Source organism: Apium graveolens, chromosome 2, assembly GCF_009905375.1.
Source record: "Apium graveolens cultivar Ventura chromosome 2, ASM990537v1, whole genome shotgun sequence".
NCBI classification, from domain to species: domain Eukaryota; kingdom Viridiplantae; phylum Streptophyta; class Magnoliopsida; order Apiales; family Apiaceae; genus Apium; species Apium graveolens.
In genome coordinates, this window is record NC_133648.1 from 37475680 (window position 1) to 37494947 (window position 19268).

At 36.5% G+C, this 19268-nt stretch overlaps 1 non-coding gene across 1 annotated transcript; it reads left to right on the plus strand.

Moving 5' to 3' along the window:
• The first annotated feature begins 2126 nt into the window (after positions 1 to 2126).
• Positions 2127 to 2233, plus strand: LOC141710041 (small nucleolar RNA R71). Its single transcript, XR_012570583.1, has one exon. It is a non-coding gene; the product is annotated as a small nucleolar RNA R71 (small nucleolar RNA).
• Positions 2234 to 19268: the final 17035 nt, after the last annotated feature.

A 19268-nucleotide genomic window follows, 5' to 3' on the forward strand; every position in this document is an offset into this window, starting at 1 on the left:
TGCATCCAGCCACTTAAGAATTTCCTTCTTCACTACTTCATTCATAATTGGATTAAGTCTTCTTTGCTGCTCAACCGTAGGCTTGCTACCTTCTTCTAACAGAATTTTATGCATGCAATAAGACGGGCTGATTCCCTTAATATCTGCTATAGTCCATCCAATTGCCAATTTGAACTCTCTAAAAATTCTCAAAAGCTTCTCCTCATCGCTAACTGAAAGGTCAGATGCAATAATAACAGGCAAAGTAGATGCATCACCTAAAAATGCATACCTCAAATGTTCAGGTAAAGGCTTAAGCTCAAGAGTGGGAGCTTCCTCAATAGATGGCTTGAGGCATTTAGGAGCTTTTTTCAACTCCTCCATTCCAAGAGATTCGAAAGGCATATCAATCTTCCTCTTTCAGGGAGAAGCATTCAGATATTGCAATTGTTCTTCACCTTCGTCATCTTCACTGTCTGAATTCCCCAACAAGGCCTTCTCTAAGGCATCAGACATTAGCAATTGCTCAAGTTCTGAAGTAACCACAGAATTGACCAACTCCACTTTGAAGCACTCCTCATTTTCTGTGGGAAATTTCATAGCATTGAACACATTAAAAGTTACATCCTGATCCAACACTCACATTATAAGCTCAACCTTCTGCACATCTATCAAGGTACGGCCAGTTGCCAAGAAAGGTCTTCCCAAGATTATGGGAATCTTTTTATCCTCCTCAAAATCAAGAATTATGAAATCAGCAGGGAAGATAAGTTTATCAACCTTGACCAAGACATCCTCCATAATACCTCGAGGATATGTAATAGAATGATCGGCTAACTGCAAAGTCATATAAGTAGGTTTTGGATCAGGCAAGTTCAACTTCTTGAAGATTGACAAAGGCATCAGATTGATGCTAGCTCCCAAGTCACATAAGCATCTATCAAAAGACACTTTTCCAATAGTACACGGAATAGTAAAGTTTCCCGGATCTTTAAGCTTTGGAGGCAACTTTTGTTGCAGCACTTCACTGCATTCCTCCATGAGAGCGACAATCTCTAAATCATCCAGCTTCACTTTCCGAGAGAGAATACCTTTCATAAACTTTGCGTAACTAGGCATCTGCTCAAGAGCCACATCGAAAGGTATGTTGATATGAAGTTTTTTGAACACCTCCAGAAACTTCGTAAATTGCTTATCCAGCTTTTTCTTCTACAGCCGCTTAGGAAAAGGCAGTGGAGGATAGATCTGTTTCTCCCTTGTATTACCCTCAAGAGGAGTGTGCTCAATAGTAGTCTTCCTTGGTTCTACTTCTGCTTCCTGCTGCTCTACTTATTTTTTAGCCCCAGCTTCTTCATTCGAAACTTGAGTTTGTTCGGGATTCGTAACCTTCCTAGACCAAAAGTGATTGCCTTCACCTGCTCCTTAGCTTCCCTCTTTCCTGGTACTTCAGTGTCACTAGGTAGTGTACCAGGTTGACGATTTAGCAAGGCAATAACAATTTGTCAAATTTGATTTTCCAAGGTCTTGATAGAAATAGCTTGGCTTTTGCACATGAGCTTCAACTCCTCTAATTCAGATTTTTCATTAGCTTGTTGCAGCTGGAGTTGCTGTCTTGGTGCATATTGTGGTTGCTGAAAACCAGGGGGTTGTACTGCTTAGCTGGGTACTGCTGATAAGGCTGTTGAACCGCATTCTGAGCGTTGCTCCAGCTGAAATTAGGATGATTGCGGTTGTTAGGATGATAGGTGGCTGGCACATGTTGTTGCGATCACTGAAAGTTGCTCACGAACTGAGCCGATTTACTAGAAATAGCACATTGATCAGTCTAATGAGCACCAGCACAAAGCTCACAGACACTAGTGATTTGATTAACTCCATAATTAGTGAAAGTGTCCACCTTCATCGTCAAAGCCTTAAGTTGGGCAGCTATGACAGTTGCTGCATCCAACTCCAAAATTCCTGTTACTTTTCCCTAAGTCAGCCTCTGAGAAAGATTATGGTATTCATTAGCAGCCATCAGTTCAATCAATTCATAATCTTCATTGTAGCTCTTGGCCCACAAGGCTCCTCCTGATGTTACATCAAGCATGGGTCTAGAAGTAGAACCCAATCCATTATAAAAATAGTTTATAATCATCCAACCAGGCATGCCATGGTGTGGGCACTTCCTTCGCATCTCCTTATATCGATCCCAAGCCTCACACAGAGATTCTCCAGTTTGCTGAGCAAACTGAGTAAGAGCATTCCTGATTGCAGCAGTCTTCGCCATATAGAAGAATTTAGTGAGAAACTTTTGAGCAAGATCCTCCCATGCGGTGATTGACCCTGGTGGTAGAGAATGTAACTAGAACTTTGCTTATTCCTCAAAGAGAATGGGAAGAGTCACAGCTTGATGGCATCTTCAGTCACACCATTGAACTTGAAAGTATCGTAGATCTCGATGAAATCCCTGATGTGCATGTTGGGGTCTTCTGTAGGAGAACCCCCAAACTAAACTGAGTTATGTATCATCTGAATCGTGCTTGACTTGATCTCAAAAGCGTTATCCAAAATGGCTGGTCTGGTGATGCTTGACTAAATATCATTGATCTTAGGCTGAGATTAGTCCATCAAAGCCTTAGGAATTTCTGCTTGATCTCCCATCACTACTAAGACTGGTTCCTCGACTTTCTCTTTTTCTTCTACCTTCTCTTCGTCCTCAAAAACTTCCCTTCGAACCATTACAGCTTCTTCCTCGACTTTATCCAGCGTTCTCTTACGAGACCGAGAACGCGTATGCATACACGCTCGCTAGAGTACCTGAAATAAGGCAAGGAAATAGATAAGTAGCAATGTCCGAGTCACTGAACTTTAACGACCAGTGATGAAAAACACATAAATTGAAAATTAACAACGAGTCCCCGACAGCGGCGCCAAAAACTTGTTAGTCACTAAACACGTGCTAAAATTCATGCAAGTATACGCGTTCACAAGTAGTACAAGATATAAATCACATTCGTTCCCACAGAGACTGGTTTAGGTTAACTTTGCAATTTATGCACTTATGCAACAATGATATGGCTATTATTCAATGCTAAGACGATTAACAGATTGAGATTGGTTATAGCTAAGAATTAAACTAATAATTATAACTAAGAGAGTAAGAATGGTTGAATTAATATATATGATAGACATGGGATTCTAACTTCATTAAATACTTTATTCAATAGCCTTTTTATTCTTAACCTTAGCATGTAATGGTGATGACACTAATCAGATAACACGAAACTGATAAATGCCAACTTTCGTTGCACGAATACCCTACTACCAAATATCCACAAAAGAGATTGAAGTTGAATAGACACCAATTATATTGAGACCCTATATGTCTATAGAATTTGACAACATAACGGTTTAATGCACAAGTGATCTATCATGATAACATAGGGCAAGTAAGATGGTTAAAATTACCTACGAATCATGCATATCAATAACACATGAACCTATGCTAGTATGGAAAGTTCTAAACCCTTAAATTCACTTTCACTTCATTAAGAATTAACCCACTATCTTATAAGTTCGTGACGCTCACAAGAAGAATACGCACAACCAATACTAGGATATCATACAATCACCACACACCAAGGCATCGAAACAAATCAACTAAAGCAATCCATAAATAAATCCTCTAGAACCCCGCGATAACGATTAGTCGATAATCGGACTCATCATCAATGTGGGTTCCCATGAAAACATGGTATAGTAAACATAGTCTTTATAAACGAATATTAAACAAAGTACAAAACAAGAGTATAGGTTCAAGAATAAGAAAACTAGCATCCAAAATTACAACTTAAATAAAGAATCATAAGTTAAAACTAGATCTTCTTCGCCTTGGTTAAATTTTTGCAAAACCGGTCTTTTTACGCCTTCTGCTTGTGCTCTGGTATGTCTCGTTATAAAAAAACGAACTTATTTATGTATATATAGCAGCCCCATGCAGAGTAGAAGTCTTATGGATCAAAAGCCCAATAGAATCAGGATTTTTGTTCTCGACCTGGCGCGGCCGCGCGCTTGACCAGCATGGGCGTGCTGAGTTTCCGGACTTCGGGCGCGGCCGCGCGCTATCACAGCGCGGGCGCTCTGACTCCCTGGATCAACTTCTGACTTCTTCATTTTCCTTGCTGATTTGAGCTGGTTTTCCAAGAGCTCTTATTCCAAGACCACCTTAACACCAAATTGGCACCAAACTAATGCTAATTCACCTGATTACCTAGATATAGCCTGAAAATGCGGAAACACTAGAAAACACATTAAAACACCAACAACTTGAGTACAAATACACCAATTCAAAGCTTTACGAAGCGTAATAAAGTGTCATAAATGCCACTCAACACGTTAGCCTTGCATACACATGCTTCATATGTGAATTATCATGTGCCATATCTGTTATTAACTGAATAAATAAAGATTAAGAAAGAATATATAAAGAAAAACTTATCAGCAGGACAAGACTAAAACCATGCACAAAGAGGCATGATTTATTAGCTTTGGCATGATTTATTTAAATCAGTGAAATACATGTTAGTTGTCCACTTCTCATTAGGCTTCTTTACCAGTACTGGGTTTGCCAACCATTCTGGATAGAAGGATTCTTTGATCAATCCAACCTCCGAGAGTCTATCAACTTCTTCTGCTAGGTTTTTCCACTTACTGCTCGATGCTTTTATCATATTCCTTTTTTATTAGGATCTATATTTAACCTGTGGCACATGACTTCCGGATCGATTGCAACCATATCTGAGTGGCTCCATGCAAACATATCGAGATTTTCCCAGAGAAACTTTGTGAGTTCTTCCCTTAGCTTTGGTTCTAACTGAGAACCATTATTTAAACTTTTGCTAGGATCTTTATCATCGACTAGGACATAAATAACATCTTCAGCTGGCCCCATTTTCTCCACAAGCAAAGGAATGCGAGGAGCCAATTCAAGGTTTTTGTTATTTTTATTTCAGTTTAGGAAGGCGTGCCCTCTTCAAGACGGTCATCAACTTTGCCTAAAACCATTTATGGTGAAGGCGTGCCCACTTCACGAGGTGCATCAACTTTATTTATAGTTTGCTTCAAACTTTGCAACGCCTCATCTCTCCCTTCAATTTGTTCCCCATTGAAATCTCCTATGACTATATCATTGTCCATGAGCACCTTATCTTCCAAAAATTAAATATTTGGGACATCCTCTAAAAACATAATTGTAGGATCATATCTAGAAAAATACTCATCTTCATTTTTAACAAAGTAGTGAACACGGATCTCCTCACTTGGCTGCACAATCATATTCTCTGACTCATCACCCGAAATATTTTTCACTTTGCCATCTTTCCTTCGAAAACCTTTTATAGCTTGGCGGTAGCACTCCCGAGAATCATATTGTGAACCCTTTATGCTTCCAACTTTGTTAGGGGTAGAAAATTTGATTGTTATATGATGAATTGAAGTGATAACTCTCATTTTCCTTAAGAAAGGTCGTCCAAGCAATACATTATGGACAGACTCTTGATTGAGGACCTTAAATTTGAGCATCTTTGTTACTGAAAGGGGACCTTCTCCCAGGGTGCATGGCAATCGAATCGAACCCATGACTCAGACGCCTTCTACAGAAAAACCATAGACCAAGCATCTTCCATTAACATATTTCGGTCGGGCAAACCCATATTTTTATAAGTATTGTAATAAAGGATGTTTTCTAAACTTTCATTGTCTATAAAGGCTCTGTACACATTCTTGGTCCCAATCTGAAGTGATATAACTAAGGCATCATTGTGAGGGTGATGCACCCATCTTGCATCCGTTTCTCTGAAGGTGATATCAATGGACTCCCCTTTAAATACTTTTGATGGCCTTGTATCTAAACTATATATATCGGTCAGATGCCTATACCTTACTTATCTTGCATACCTCCCGAGTGCTAGATTGTTGCACTCCATGCCAGGATCTCCTCAAAATATTACTGGGATGCTTTCATCTCTGACAAAATTATTTTCTTCTGGAACTTTACTGTTGGATCCACACGATGTGCGAATGCTTTCCTCCTTTGCTTTATCGGAGTTATTCATATGTCTTTTAACTTCCTTAGCCACCCATTTTCCAAGATACCCTCCCTGATCAGAGCCTCAAACTCATCTTTTAACTGACGATATTCATGGGTGTTATGTCTAGAAGACTCATGATATTCACAATATTTATTTTTGTCCTTGTTCTGTCAAGATGACAATGCATCTGGTTTTTTGAAGAGTCCCTAATTCTTGTTAACCTCGAAGATGTGTTCAATTGAGGCGGTCAATGAGGTATAGCCATTCGACCTGCTATCATAGCTCAAGAGAGGACTCCATTCTCTTCATACAGTGGCAGCATTCACCAGGTTCGGACTTAGGTTATCTCTACGATATCTTGGACTAGGGACCTGTCTCTTTTCTTTGTTTTACCTTTTTGACTTCCTTGCGAGATGGGTCACACCTCTGCCAGAGATTGTTCCAGAGCTTTAAAGGATTCGGCCTGGGCCAAAAAATCCGCCATAGTAGCTGGATCTTTCCCTTACATATGTTTCCAAAAATCCGAAAACACTATTAGCCCATATATTAAGAAACTTTTAAAGGCTTCATCTGAAGCACCTCTCACATAAGTTGATTCATCATTGAACCTTTTGAAGTAGGAGGTCAAGCTTACATTTTCCCGTTGCTAAACATTAGCCAAGGTCGTGACTGGTGGTGCATATCTCACCGCCACTTGAAACATGGCCATGTATCTGACCCCCACCACGTACCACCGGTTTCTTTTGGGTTAGATACATGGTCATGGTGCATGGGTATCTCACCGCCGCTTTGAAGGCTCGGTTGGGAAACATGGTCGTGACTGGCGGGCTTGATTTGCTTCTTTTTGCCACTCCAGTAATAATGTAACACCCCCAAATCCGAGGTCGGGGATTCGAGTTGTCACGAGTTCCATTTCACTTATCAATACTTAATCTTAACAGTCAACCAACTACTGCGTACTGTGACCCCACAATATACACATACCACAAGTTATAGTCTCAGAGATGAATACCAAAAATAACACAAGTCATTTTATTCCACAATTATAAGTCATTACACCTCAAAAGGGTTTCTGAATAAATTTACATATTCTTTGCCATTATTACAATTCATAATATACATAAGTCTGGTACATCAATAGTTGAAAACCTAGCCTATTGGTAGTTCCTACCTCCGCTACGGCAGCATCAACGACTACAGGAAACTGCGAAACGTTTCCTATCCGCTCGCGAATTGGGAGCTTGATCCTGTTCATCTTGTCTATCTATTGTTGTATGATGAAAGAAGAAAGCAAGGGTGAGCAACAAGCCCACCGAAATAATATGTATAATAATTAACAATACATGAGCATTCTCATAGTACTCAAGAAAGTCTTGGTTAAGAAGAAATGAACCAAGTTAATATCTTAACGCGACCAAGTCGCAAAATATTCAGTATATACATACATATATACTTTTCACGATCTTTGAAATCCTCTGACATATATAATATACACAGAGTTCCAGTTTATAACTGTATAAATATATCGTTGCAAGGTGATCTCATATATCTAACCTTGTCTCAATGTTTTTCAGAAAATCTTTGATATGCATAAGATAATCATTTACTAGATATAAGTTTAAAAGATGAAGTTACAAGATACTCCAATATACTTATATCTTTTCCGAATACTACTTGAACTACCACCGTTCAAGTTATAATTAGTTTCAAAAGTTCATCACACTGATGAGACTACAAGATAAGACTTGAATAGATTCAATCTTGGAAATATCATTATAAATAATGAAGTTACGAGATACTTCATTAAGTCCTGATATATATATACACACCTATATATATATACAATTCATACACTCCTTGAAAACATCAGTTATGAAAATTATAAACAGAGTTGTAATATCCAATGAATTTGGAAAGGAGAAAACCTTGGCATAAACCTGATATCTTGCTGATCAGGCAAAGATACCAATAAGTAACCTTTTTTACTAATAGATGGACGAATTCCCCACTGGTCATCACCCTGGCCGCAATAGGACCTTATGCTGGACTGCCACTCAGCCACTTACGCATTTGATGGACTCCCACTGAGCCACTTACAATTTCATGGACGCCCGCTGAGCCCATGTTGCTTATGCCGACTCAAATAGATGAACTTACTTCCCGAACTATGCGCAAGTAATCAAGATGTTTTCTCAAAACAACAACCTCGTTGCGAATGTAAAATACACCACTGAGCTGGATCCCTCAGGTTTTGAGCGAGTATTTAAATCCCCTTCGAAAGAAAGATCTTAGATATAAAAATGAGTTTTGGGATCCGCTTTAACTTTTAAAAATCATTTTGAAGACTCGAAACATTTTTAAGAATGTTTGGAGTACTGCTGATTTATTAAAATAAATCAGTCCCAATATATTAGAAAATATCTGAATATTATTATTTAAATAATATTCCCAAAAAGGATAATCTCTATAAAAATAATCGAAGTAGAAGTGTTAAAACTCATACTTGAAATGGGTATTAAATAACCAAAGATATACTTATACGAAAGTACTATCTTTATTTGAATAATCAAAAATAAGTTTGATTATCGAAACATTATTCTTTAATAAAATAAAGAATATTACTTAGTAAATAATCAGAGTTATAAGTCCTCAAATGAATATTCAAAGTAATATTCATTAAATAAAATAAACGGAGTCATATGTCCTCGAATGAATATTCAAAATAATATCCATTAATAAAATAAACGGAGTCATATGTCCTCGAATGAATATTCAAAATAATATTCATTAATAAAAATAAAGTTATCGAATAAACCTTATTTGGTTAATAGTTTTGAAAACTATAACTATATATATATATATATATAATTACTCGGGAATATCGACTCCCGGTTTTAGAAAATGTTCACCTTTGGGTCCCCTATACTAAGGGTATACGCAACTACTGCTTATCTCTAGTATAGGTATTATGCAACTAATAAGCATTTGAATCAACAGATATATATCAAGATTACAAAACAGACATGCATATATACCATATCACATTCTCCAATATATCACAAGATTTGCTAATTAACCATCATGCATCTATCACAAGATAATGCATATACATATGTATACATCACAACAACAGTATAACGGGTAGAAAACTTGTCTGAGTGCTCCCGGATAGACTTAAGCTTAGAGTGGGTCCGATAACCTATGAACAACAACATAAGTTGGAATTAAACCCCGATCGCTTAAGAAACTAGACTTTAACCAATTGAACCCTAACGTTCGCTTATGGTCACTCCTACGCTTAACGAATCACCTAAGTCGTTTGAGTACCCTCGGCTCCACCATTTTTAATAAATTAACCATTAAGAGTTTTAAGGCGATTCTTTCGCGAGTACCTTACCAACTGCCTAATCCACTTAACATAATTATTTCATATCTCAATTAGTCATTTAAAGTCCTTAACCAAGGTTTCAAACTAAGGCGAGGGGTAATGATTCGTTCGCGAAACGCCGTTACTTAACGGTCGTTTCTCCTAAACCGTACATCGGATTCAAACGAACCACATATCAAAACGAAGCTCGTAACATGAATTATCTAATCATGGCAATGGTCAAAACCTAATAGTGAGTCCCCGGGTCCTGATGTTAAGAACAAAAACAGTCTAAAGTAAATCGGACATTACGACGGCTATGTTTACGCGATTACCAATTTTTATCCTGCTCCAAATCAACCACAAACCAACCACAATTCAACCATACAACCAAACTCCATCCATACCTCACTACAAAAGCCCCAACACCTCAAGTTTTTCCAATTTACACTACTTCCCAATTATGAACTAAAAGCTTACATAAGTTCTTTAACTAATAAACAAGATTTACAACTCCAAACACATCACAAAACCAACACATCTCTAAATACACCATAATCAAGCTTCTCATGAACCATTCCAAACACAAAAACTCTAAATATACAAAAGTAGTGCTAGGGTATGAGATTATACCTTCCTTGGTGAGTAAAAGTAACTAAGGAGCTTGGAATCACCCTTGAAAGTCCTTACCAAAGCTTAATCTAAACAAAAACTCAAGAACAAAATTTCAAGTTCTTGAAAAACACTATTCACCAAGAACTTTGATAAATTGATTAGCTATGTTAAACATGGAATCTTGAGCTTAAACTTATGGCTCATCTAAGTTATGAATTATGGAAGCTAAAGAAACAAACCTCTTAAATTATGAAGGTGTGTAGCTTGATTTTTGAAATTTTTCCTTTGCTTTTTATGGAAAAGCCGAGAACAATAGATGAGGGAAGAAGAGAAATGAGTTTGTTTTGGTTGCTTTTGATTTTGGTGTTTGTGAAATGAATACTTGGTGGAGATTGTTTTGATAAAGTGATGACATCACTTGGATGACCTCACCTCCAAGCCACATGTCTTTCCCTTAAGGTTTGATGATGTCACCTTCTCTTTTAACCACTTGTTTTAGCTTTTCTTGGAAGCTTCCTTCCCATTCTACTTGTATGTGCTTGTCCCTTGGTCGTTTATTTATTTTTCGGTTCGCTTAACTCTGTTCTCTTTCGTTATTTGAGGGATCACATCCGGGATCTTATTACTTGGGTTCCCCTAAATCTTTCTCAATATCTTATAATCCTTTAATGATCCTCTCTTATAATCCTTGAATTTAAATCCCTTTAACCATGTTACCTTATACTCAATTCTTTCGGTATCTGGTGGATTTTCGGGAAAAATCAAAGTGTTCGGATTTGGATTCTGACGATCTCTACATACACTTATATACCACATAGAGTACTAATAATATCTCAGATGAGCAATAAAAAGACCCCTACATAGTGTGGTATGAAAAGTTTTCTTATTCAGCATAATCGGCAAAATCACTATTCATAAGGGTTTCAAAAATTCCAAAAACTGGGGTTATTACAGTCTCCCCTCCTTAAAAGGATTCCGTCCCGGAATCGGATAGAAAATGAATAGGAATGCTCTCTTAGCATTGCACTTTCTAACTCTCAAGTCAATTTTCCCACATTGTGGTTCTACCATTAAACTCTGACTAGTTTGATAGCCCTTCTCCTTAGCACTTATTCCTTTTCAATCTATAACCCTTCCTGGTTTCTCCATATAGGTTACGTCTACGTGGAACACGTTATGAACTTGCTACATGTTCGGGGGTAGGGCTAGCTCATATGCTAACTTCCCAATACGTCTTAATACCTCAAAGGGTCCAACAATTCGTGGGCATAGCTTTCCTTTCTTTTCGAACCTCATCCAACCTTTCCAAGGGAATACCTATAACAGCACTAGGTCCCCTACTTCCTATTCCTTGTCCTTTCATGTCAAATCAACATACTTCGTGTTCCCATCTTGGGCTACTACCAGCCGTCCTCTGATTAAATCTATTATATCCTTGGTCCTTTGGACCACTGCTGGTCTAAGCATCTTGCGCTCTGCAACATCATCATATCATAAGGGAGATCAACATTGTCTTCCCTCAAGGATCTCATAAGGCGAAATCTCGATAATGACATATGATCTATTGTCGTAAGAAAACTCAATCTGTGTTAAGTGATCATTCCAATTTCTTTCAAGTCTATTGCACAGACCCTCATCATAGCTTCTAGAATTATAGCTTTTGCTTCTCAATACCCACTCTTTTCCAGTTCGTAATCGCTACTATCTTCCGTTCCTAATATTATACTGGTTACACCTTTGCTCGTTAGCATTCTATAACCTTTTAATACACGCGTCAACCTTAGTATCACGAATGTGTTAGAATCAGAATACCACCGTACTGATACTACTTCCTTTCTAGCTGCTTCTATCTTCGAAAGCTTGATCCATCATATAGAAGTAAAGGAATTTGTTGAGAGATCACTATGATCATGAACACTTGTTATATCGCATAGTTAGTACAGAAGGTGGCCATCCTTTAGTACTTGACAAGCAATTAAACAATAGATGGTATCCTACTAGGCTTCTATCACACAAATAGATAGTCATTCGGCAATACCTCCCCTTCTGGAAGGGTTGTTCTTCTCAGCTTACATGAAATGAAAAGGAGAGAAAAGAATGAATTGAAGAGAATTGTATATATATTAAAATATATACTGCCACAAAATATCTGGCTTGAAATCTACCTCTGAACTATAGAGGTTTATCATAGGAGAACAAACCATATATGTATATAAATCAACATTAAGCATTATAGCATCGTATTTCACATGCCTAATTATTTTTGATATTCCGTCCATTATTCTATGGACCCATGCTCTTCCTCGAGCTTATACACAATCACCTTTGAAACTCCCTTGACATCGAAAATAGAATCTGGGATTTCATTCTAGACATCATCGTTACTAGAATTCTATGCTTGCACCGCAACCTTCTTCGTATAGTAATACGACTCTCTATTCCTAAGAAGGAATAAATATTCAATAGGTAGATAATCGACTTAATTAGTCTATCAATGATAACTTATACATCACCACGACCCGATTAGTGGTACTCAATCTCAACATCCATTCTAACACAACTCTTACGGTTGTAATCGACTCATTACTCGCAGAATCATTGCTGCACTACTATGGTCCATCGCTGACCCACTGTAGTCATTCGTTTTCCTTGGATCTTAATAGTTAACCATACGGAGTCCATACCTGTGGTATCAAATTCTTCTAAGGAGTTAACATAATCACCATTCATAATTCATGAAGAACACTCCAGATCCTAACGTACTTTCATTACATGAAGCAGATAAAATTACAGAAGAGTTTCAATCAAAGCAACGATAGCAGATTAATACCATTCCTAATCATATGCCTTCAATAGAAGACTTAACTCAAAGGTTCGTTTAGTCCTTTTTGAAACATGGTCCTAGATTATTCTCAAGATAGGACCTTATAAGATAGATAGCCCACTCATGGCGATTACACGAATTAAACCTTTACCAAACTACTATTACGGTTGGGTATTGCACAGTCATCAAAAGGAATGTCAATCTTCCAAACCATAATACAACCTTCACGGCTTCAACCATTATCACTATATTCCTCTGGCACGAGCGCCTATGATTGTCCTTTTACACTTAAAGTGTCGGCCACCTCTTTGGCCTTTCCTGATAGTAAAATTTCCTTACAATCAATGTCTTTTAAATGATCTTCAACTAAGTTTTCTACCTCATTTCCAATCACTACTTGCGTGAAAATGATCTTCCTTACGCTTTGGTGAAAAAATATATCACCATTTTTCCATAAGTTATTGCCTCGGTCTTTTAGAGGTTAACATTGTCACAACTGACTCTCGATCATACTTAGGACGTCTCTTATCTTGGGTCCTACATGTTTTCACCAATCTCGACCTTCATTGGGTCGATCTATACTTTCTTATGGTTCAACACGTGCCCACCTGGCATCAATATAATTATGTCATATTTCCTTTATCAAAATTTCTATTCTTGAGAACTTTGAATATTACTTTTTTCCTTGTAAAACCTCTTAGGTTATTCTTGAATCGTTCCTCCTGTATTCCCTAGATACAGGGCATATCAAAATACCATTTACTAATACCAGAATCATTGTCTATATACTTCTGAAAAATTTCTCCACTGATCCTTAAAGGTTATTGTTACCTTAATCCTTTCCAATTCATACTGTCAAACTCATACTATCCCTATTAAGGGTGAAATGCCAACCTTTATGCATTCCCCTAGGATTCATTTTAAGTTACCGATGTTCTATCCTTAATTCCACCTTTAGAAAAAGTACATGCATCCTTCCATGGATAAATCAAGTCATATATCCCTGATGAGGGTGTCTTATTCAATCATTCCCACCTCGATAGTATATGCCTAATTTTACAATAACATCTGTATTCAAAATGAGGTCAATCAATATGATCTGCAAAAGATAACAACGGTTATCCACTTTTCTTTCCTAATTTGGTAATGACAACAGGGATGTCCTGGAAGATATTGGTCGTGTTCAACGTGAACTTCTTCTTAATAATTTTTTATTTACTCTTGTTGTTTATCTCAACAGTCATCTCAATGTTGGGATATCTCTTATAACTGGCATCTCCCTTTCTAGGTATCATGCCACCGGTCTTACACTTCATATTCTTGAAGGTCACTTCCTTCATCCAATTTTCCTAATTTCTTACTTTCTTGTCTCTTCAGTCTATCCGCGTCTCATTATTTATCCTTCGAACTATCCCAAGGTTTCCCCAAATCCTTCCAACTTGAAGGGGGTACAACATATATATCTCTTATGCCTTCAACCATCAACTTTAACTCATGGTGAATCATCCTCATCCTGACAATCATATACTTTTCTATTTCTATTACTACGAGTCTTTAGGGATTCCTCATACCCGACTCCCTTATCATTCCTCAAACTCTATTGCCTTTATGCTCCTTTTCACTTCAGTTTCTTTTTATTTTCCTTTCTCTTACAATCATTTTACGTACCCACTAATCATTGACTTCAAACATCACGTCGTTCTAGGATTCTTGTCCTCCAGACGAATCTTGACAACTTTTACAATCTTAGATTCATAATTCATCATATTTGTCCGCCTTTATTCTAGCTCTTAAAGCTTTTACACTATCTCCATAACCTTGGAATTTACTTTCTCGATAAAAATTTTGACTGAACTTTAATCAGTTTATCATAACCTCTTGCTCCGTATCTTTCTTGGTCTTTCACCAGTGGGTGGTCTCTCTCTTAGGAGGGTAAGTGACAAAAATAGTTTTTTGTGATTCGTCAATCATTTAGAATCTCAAATGGTTCCTGTATTTCCTTTAGCCAGGCTCTTGCCTCGACTGGGTCAGCTTGTTCCTTGGAACTCTGAGAGCTTAGCGACTTAAAGAACCTGAAAGAATTTCTCACCGCATTGTTTCCTCAGGGTGGTGGTTGGGGATAATAGTCTAAGTTCTGTCTACAAAGGTCCATAATTTGTCGTATAGGAGTACCGTCTCGGGTCCCCTTTCCTTACTCGACTCCCGTTTCCTTAGTCTGAACGTTCCCTCATTCTCCCCATAATCGGGGTCATTCTACATATTTTAAATCCTCATTTTCCACTCCATTATGTTATGGGTTCCTTCTATCTTGATGGCGACCTCCCCGACTATCATGTTCAGGGTTTGCTCTAAATCTTATTCCTCAAACTAGCTTTCATCTAAGATTTCATCTTTAAGCTCTTGAACATTTGGAACCCAAATTCTGTAGGAATACCTCATTATTCCCTTATCATCTTTCTCAGTATCAATCTCTTATCTATTTGTTGGCTCTCTGCCTTCATTCATCACTTTTTCTGGCATAATATGTTCTTTTCCAATAATTCGGGCTGTATTGCAATCTCAAACAGCTTTTCGGTACCGGCTCCGGTTACCTTCACTTCTATTTCCATTTTCTCAAAATCTCTTATCAACTCTCCCAAAGACATTATCATCTTGAGTCTCTCCTTTACACTAAGGGCATTAGCCACCATTTTGGCTTTCCCTGGATGATAAAGAATCTCATAATCGTAATCCTTGATTAGCTCTAATCACCTCCTCTGGCGCATATTGAGCTCTTCCTGCGTGAAATGTACTAGAGCACTTATGGCTAATGTAAATCTCGCACTTCTCTCCATACCAGTAGTGCCTCAAATCTTTAGCGCAAAACTATTGCCACGAGCCCAAGCTCATGGGTGGGGATATCGAATTTTATATTCCCTTAATTGTCTTGACGCGTACGCGATTACCATGTTGTGCTGTATAAGAAGCACCCTAATTATAATAATGATAAATAATGATAAATTATGTGTATTATAATAATTATAAATTATGTGTATTATTATGTAATAAAATGTGTTAAGTCATTAAACCCTAACTGATATGTGTTACGTGTTGGTTGTTTTGATTCAAACGTGTTTTGGATATTTATCGAACGTTTTATCGTCCGTTATATATTTTATATCAAAACTCGTACAGCTCAAAACTATGTTTTAAAAGCCCGTATTTCAAACAAAATCATTGGCCCTATTTTATTAAAAATGCCCTATACCATATCGCTATTCTGAACCCCTAGACGTTTTACAAATTGACCTTTTTCGCGAAAAATGACTTTTCCGGACCCCTTCGGGTACCAAAAACCCCACAAAAATTACATTTTTATTTTTTTATGATCATGAAATTATCATATATCATTTTTCTTTGTATTTTTGTAATATTCACAATTTTTGGGAATTTTTAGCATTTATTTAGTATTTATTGGATATTTAAAAATTCAATATTAATACCCAAAAATTATAAAAATTGGGGCCAAATATTTTTATTAGGAGTGTAATTAGACCCTTAATTTTACTTAGGGGTATTATTTTCATAAATATAAATACCTGAATTACTATTAATTTTTCAGTTAATTATAATTAAAAATCAGAAAAATAAAAAGAAAATTCAGAAAAAGGAATTAGGGTTCTTGAGTGTTCTTGCGGATCAAAGTCGATTTGATCGTGATTCCGGTGACAGAAATTGAAGTGTGAGTAACCGATTTGAAGCCCAAAGCCTGTTCTATCAGATTATCACATCAAAATCATCAACCGAGGTATTAATTTGTGTTTCGTAATTTTCGGATTAATTTCTTGAATTCAGGTTTCGTTTTTGGTTGTTTGTTTAATGATTCTGTGAGTATAGATATATAGATCATCGTTTTGTGAGTCGATTGGCACCGGTTTCGTCGAGGTTGGTTTTGGGTTTGTGCTCGCCGGAAAACGTCGTCAACGGCGGCTGTTCTTGGTTTCCTGGGATGGTGGTTGACGAGAACGAAGGGGAAAGGAAGGGGGACGACGTGTGATTGCTGTGGAACAAGAACGAGGAAGAATCGAACTCAAAGCACGACGTTTGACCGTGTTTTTCGTCTCGCCGAAAAATTCCCGCCGGGCCGGAATCTGGGCAGCGGCCGGTCTGTTCTTCCCGACCCGATTGGGTTGGGGACGACCCGGTTTGCAACCCGGAAACGACCCGGGTTCGATCCTAAAAAACCCAAACCCTGTTCTGTTTTTGTGTTTTTAGTTAATTAATTATTTAGTTATATTTTAATATCTTAAAATTAGTTTTTAATAATTCTAAAAATTAATAAAAAATTAGTTTTGAATTCTGAAAATTAGTATTATTAATTTTTAAATTATTTTATTAAATTATAAATTCAAATTTAATTATTTAATTAATTATTTAATTATTTATCTAATTATTTATTAATTATCTAATTAATTAATAATTGGGTAATTAATTAATAATTAGGTCATTAATTAATAAATAAGAATTAGAAATAATTAAGTGATATGATTAATAATCTAATAATTAGTTAATAATGCGAATAGTGATTCACTAATTAGAATTAGTATTCGAGCGGTAGTTATTCGAATAATATTGCGGTAATGATTTATATCGTATAATTAAATATCGGTAACTAATTGATTAACGAATCGTATGAGTTTCAATAATAATATAATAGTTCGATAATTATACGAGAATTGCGAGTAGCTCGTAGTTATACGAGTGATTAATCGTTAAGTTGGTTTATAATTCAAGTAATTCATAGTTATTCGATAAATATCGTATCAGTTAATTAGATCGATTGATTATTTGTAAATAATCGATCTGATCGAATAAGTAATAATAATTTATAATAAATAGTAATAATTCCTAATAATTAGGAATTAATTATTTTAAAAATACAATAATTATTAATTATTTATTTAAAAAAATTAATTAAGGATTGTTTAATTATAATTAATTATTTATAATTAATTATTAATTAATTAAATCTTGTTTAGTTCATAATAATTCAATCGTTAGTCTGATTTGAGCGAAACGAAGACCCCTATACTCAGAAAAATGAGACGAATCCAATAAAAATAGTTGTAAGTTATAATTTCTTCCGAAAAAGAGTGGTTTGGTGATAATTAATAGTTCATAGGTCCTAATAGGGGTATAATTGAGTCGAATAAATCCCGAAAAATTATAATAAAATCAGATAGGGCTAGTTAATGCAGGTATGAGTCTAGAATTGATTCTAAAAATAATTATATGTCTAAAAATTGATTATATGCTTTATGTGCTATGTGCTTTACGTGATTATGTGAACCTATGTGCTATATAAATATGTGTGTATATATGCGAGTCAGATAGAAACGCATGGGTAGACTAATAGGGTTGCGTGATATCAATTCAAGATACACATATATAGTAAGTTATCTAAACGACTATCTTTCCATGATTGGTTCAGTGTTAGCAAGGCAGAGCAAGCTAGGGACAGAAGGCGGTGAGTTGAACCAGGTTAAGTACGCGCAAGGCAAGTTTTTCCCCTATTTTAAATTTAGAATAGTGAATTATATTTCCTTTTATCATATCAGTTACCTTTGATAATCATTGTTCATATACACTGTTACCCATTTATTAATGCTTGTTTCAATTTCATTTCGATTCTTGATTTCTCCCAATTTATTGAATTCCCTATTCATATTTCAATCCTTTTTACCCTTGTTACATATAATCTGGTATATCCTGGTGTTGGGATATATCAAAAGTATTTCGATTGTTCTGAATGCTATACCTTGGACTGGATGGTTACTATACGGGCTGGGTTTTACCCAGACCATTATTTAATAGGCCGTAGTTGCCTGAGTACTCTTTTTGTTGGTTGGGTCTATGCAGTTGGGTATAGATCCGCACTATATCCTGACTAATCAGCGGGTTATAGTGCATATGTTGGTTCTTGTTTCCAGTCTTGTTCATTTGGTACTCGCCAGCATTGGCAAATTACTATCCTATACAGATTCAGATGGTTGTTCCAACCAACAGCTTATTGGTTCACTTATTTCTCTCTCTTTATACTATATATATTGTTGCAGGCTTGTTGAGCAATTTTGGCTCATCCCTTTTTATTGTTATTCCTATTGTTTTACAGTTAAGGTAGGGAATGAAACCCATCAGGACCCGCATAGTCAAGAAGCGAGTCAAGCAGCGGGACCCTCTTATACCAAGAGTGTTCCTTCCCATTCCCGAAGAGAGCTTTGAATTGCCAGATCAGGTGTAACAGGATAAGTAGTAATGTTGGGTTGAATAAAAGTCCTGTGTAGTTTGAATAAAAGTTTTGTGGTAAGATTGTAGATAGAATAAAGTTTTGTAACAAAGAGAGTTCTTGAGACAGGTTTTATTTATTTGGGTT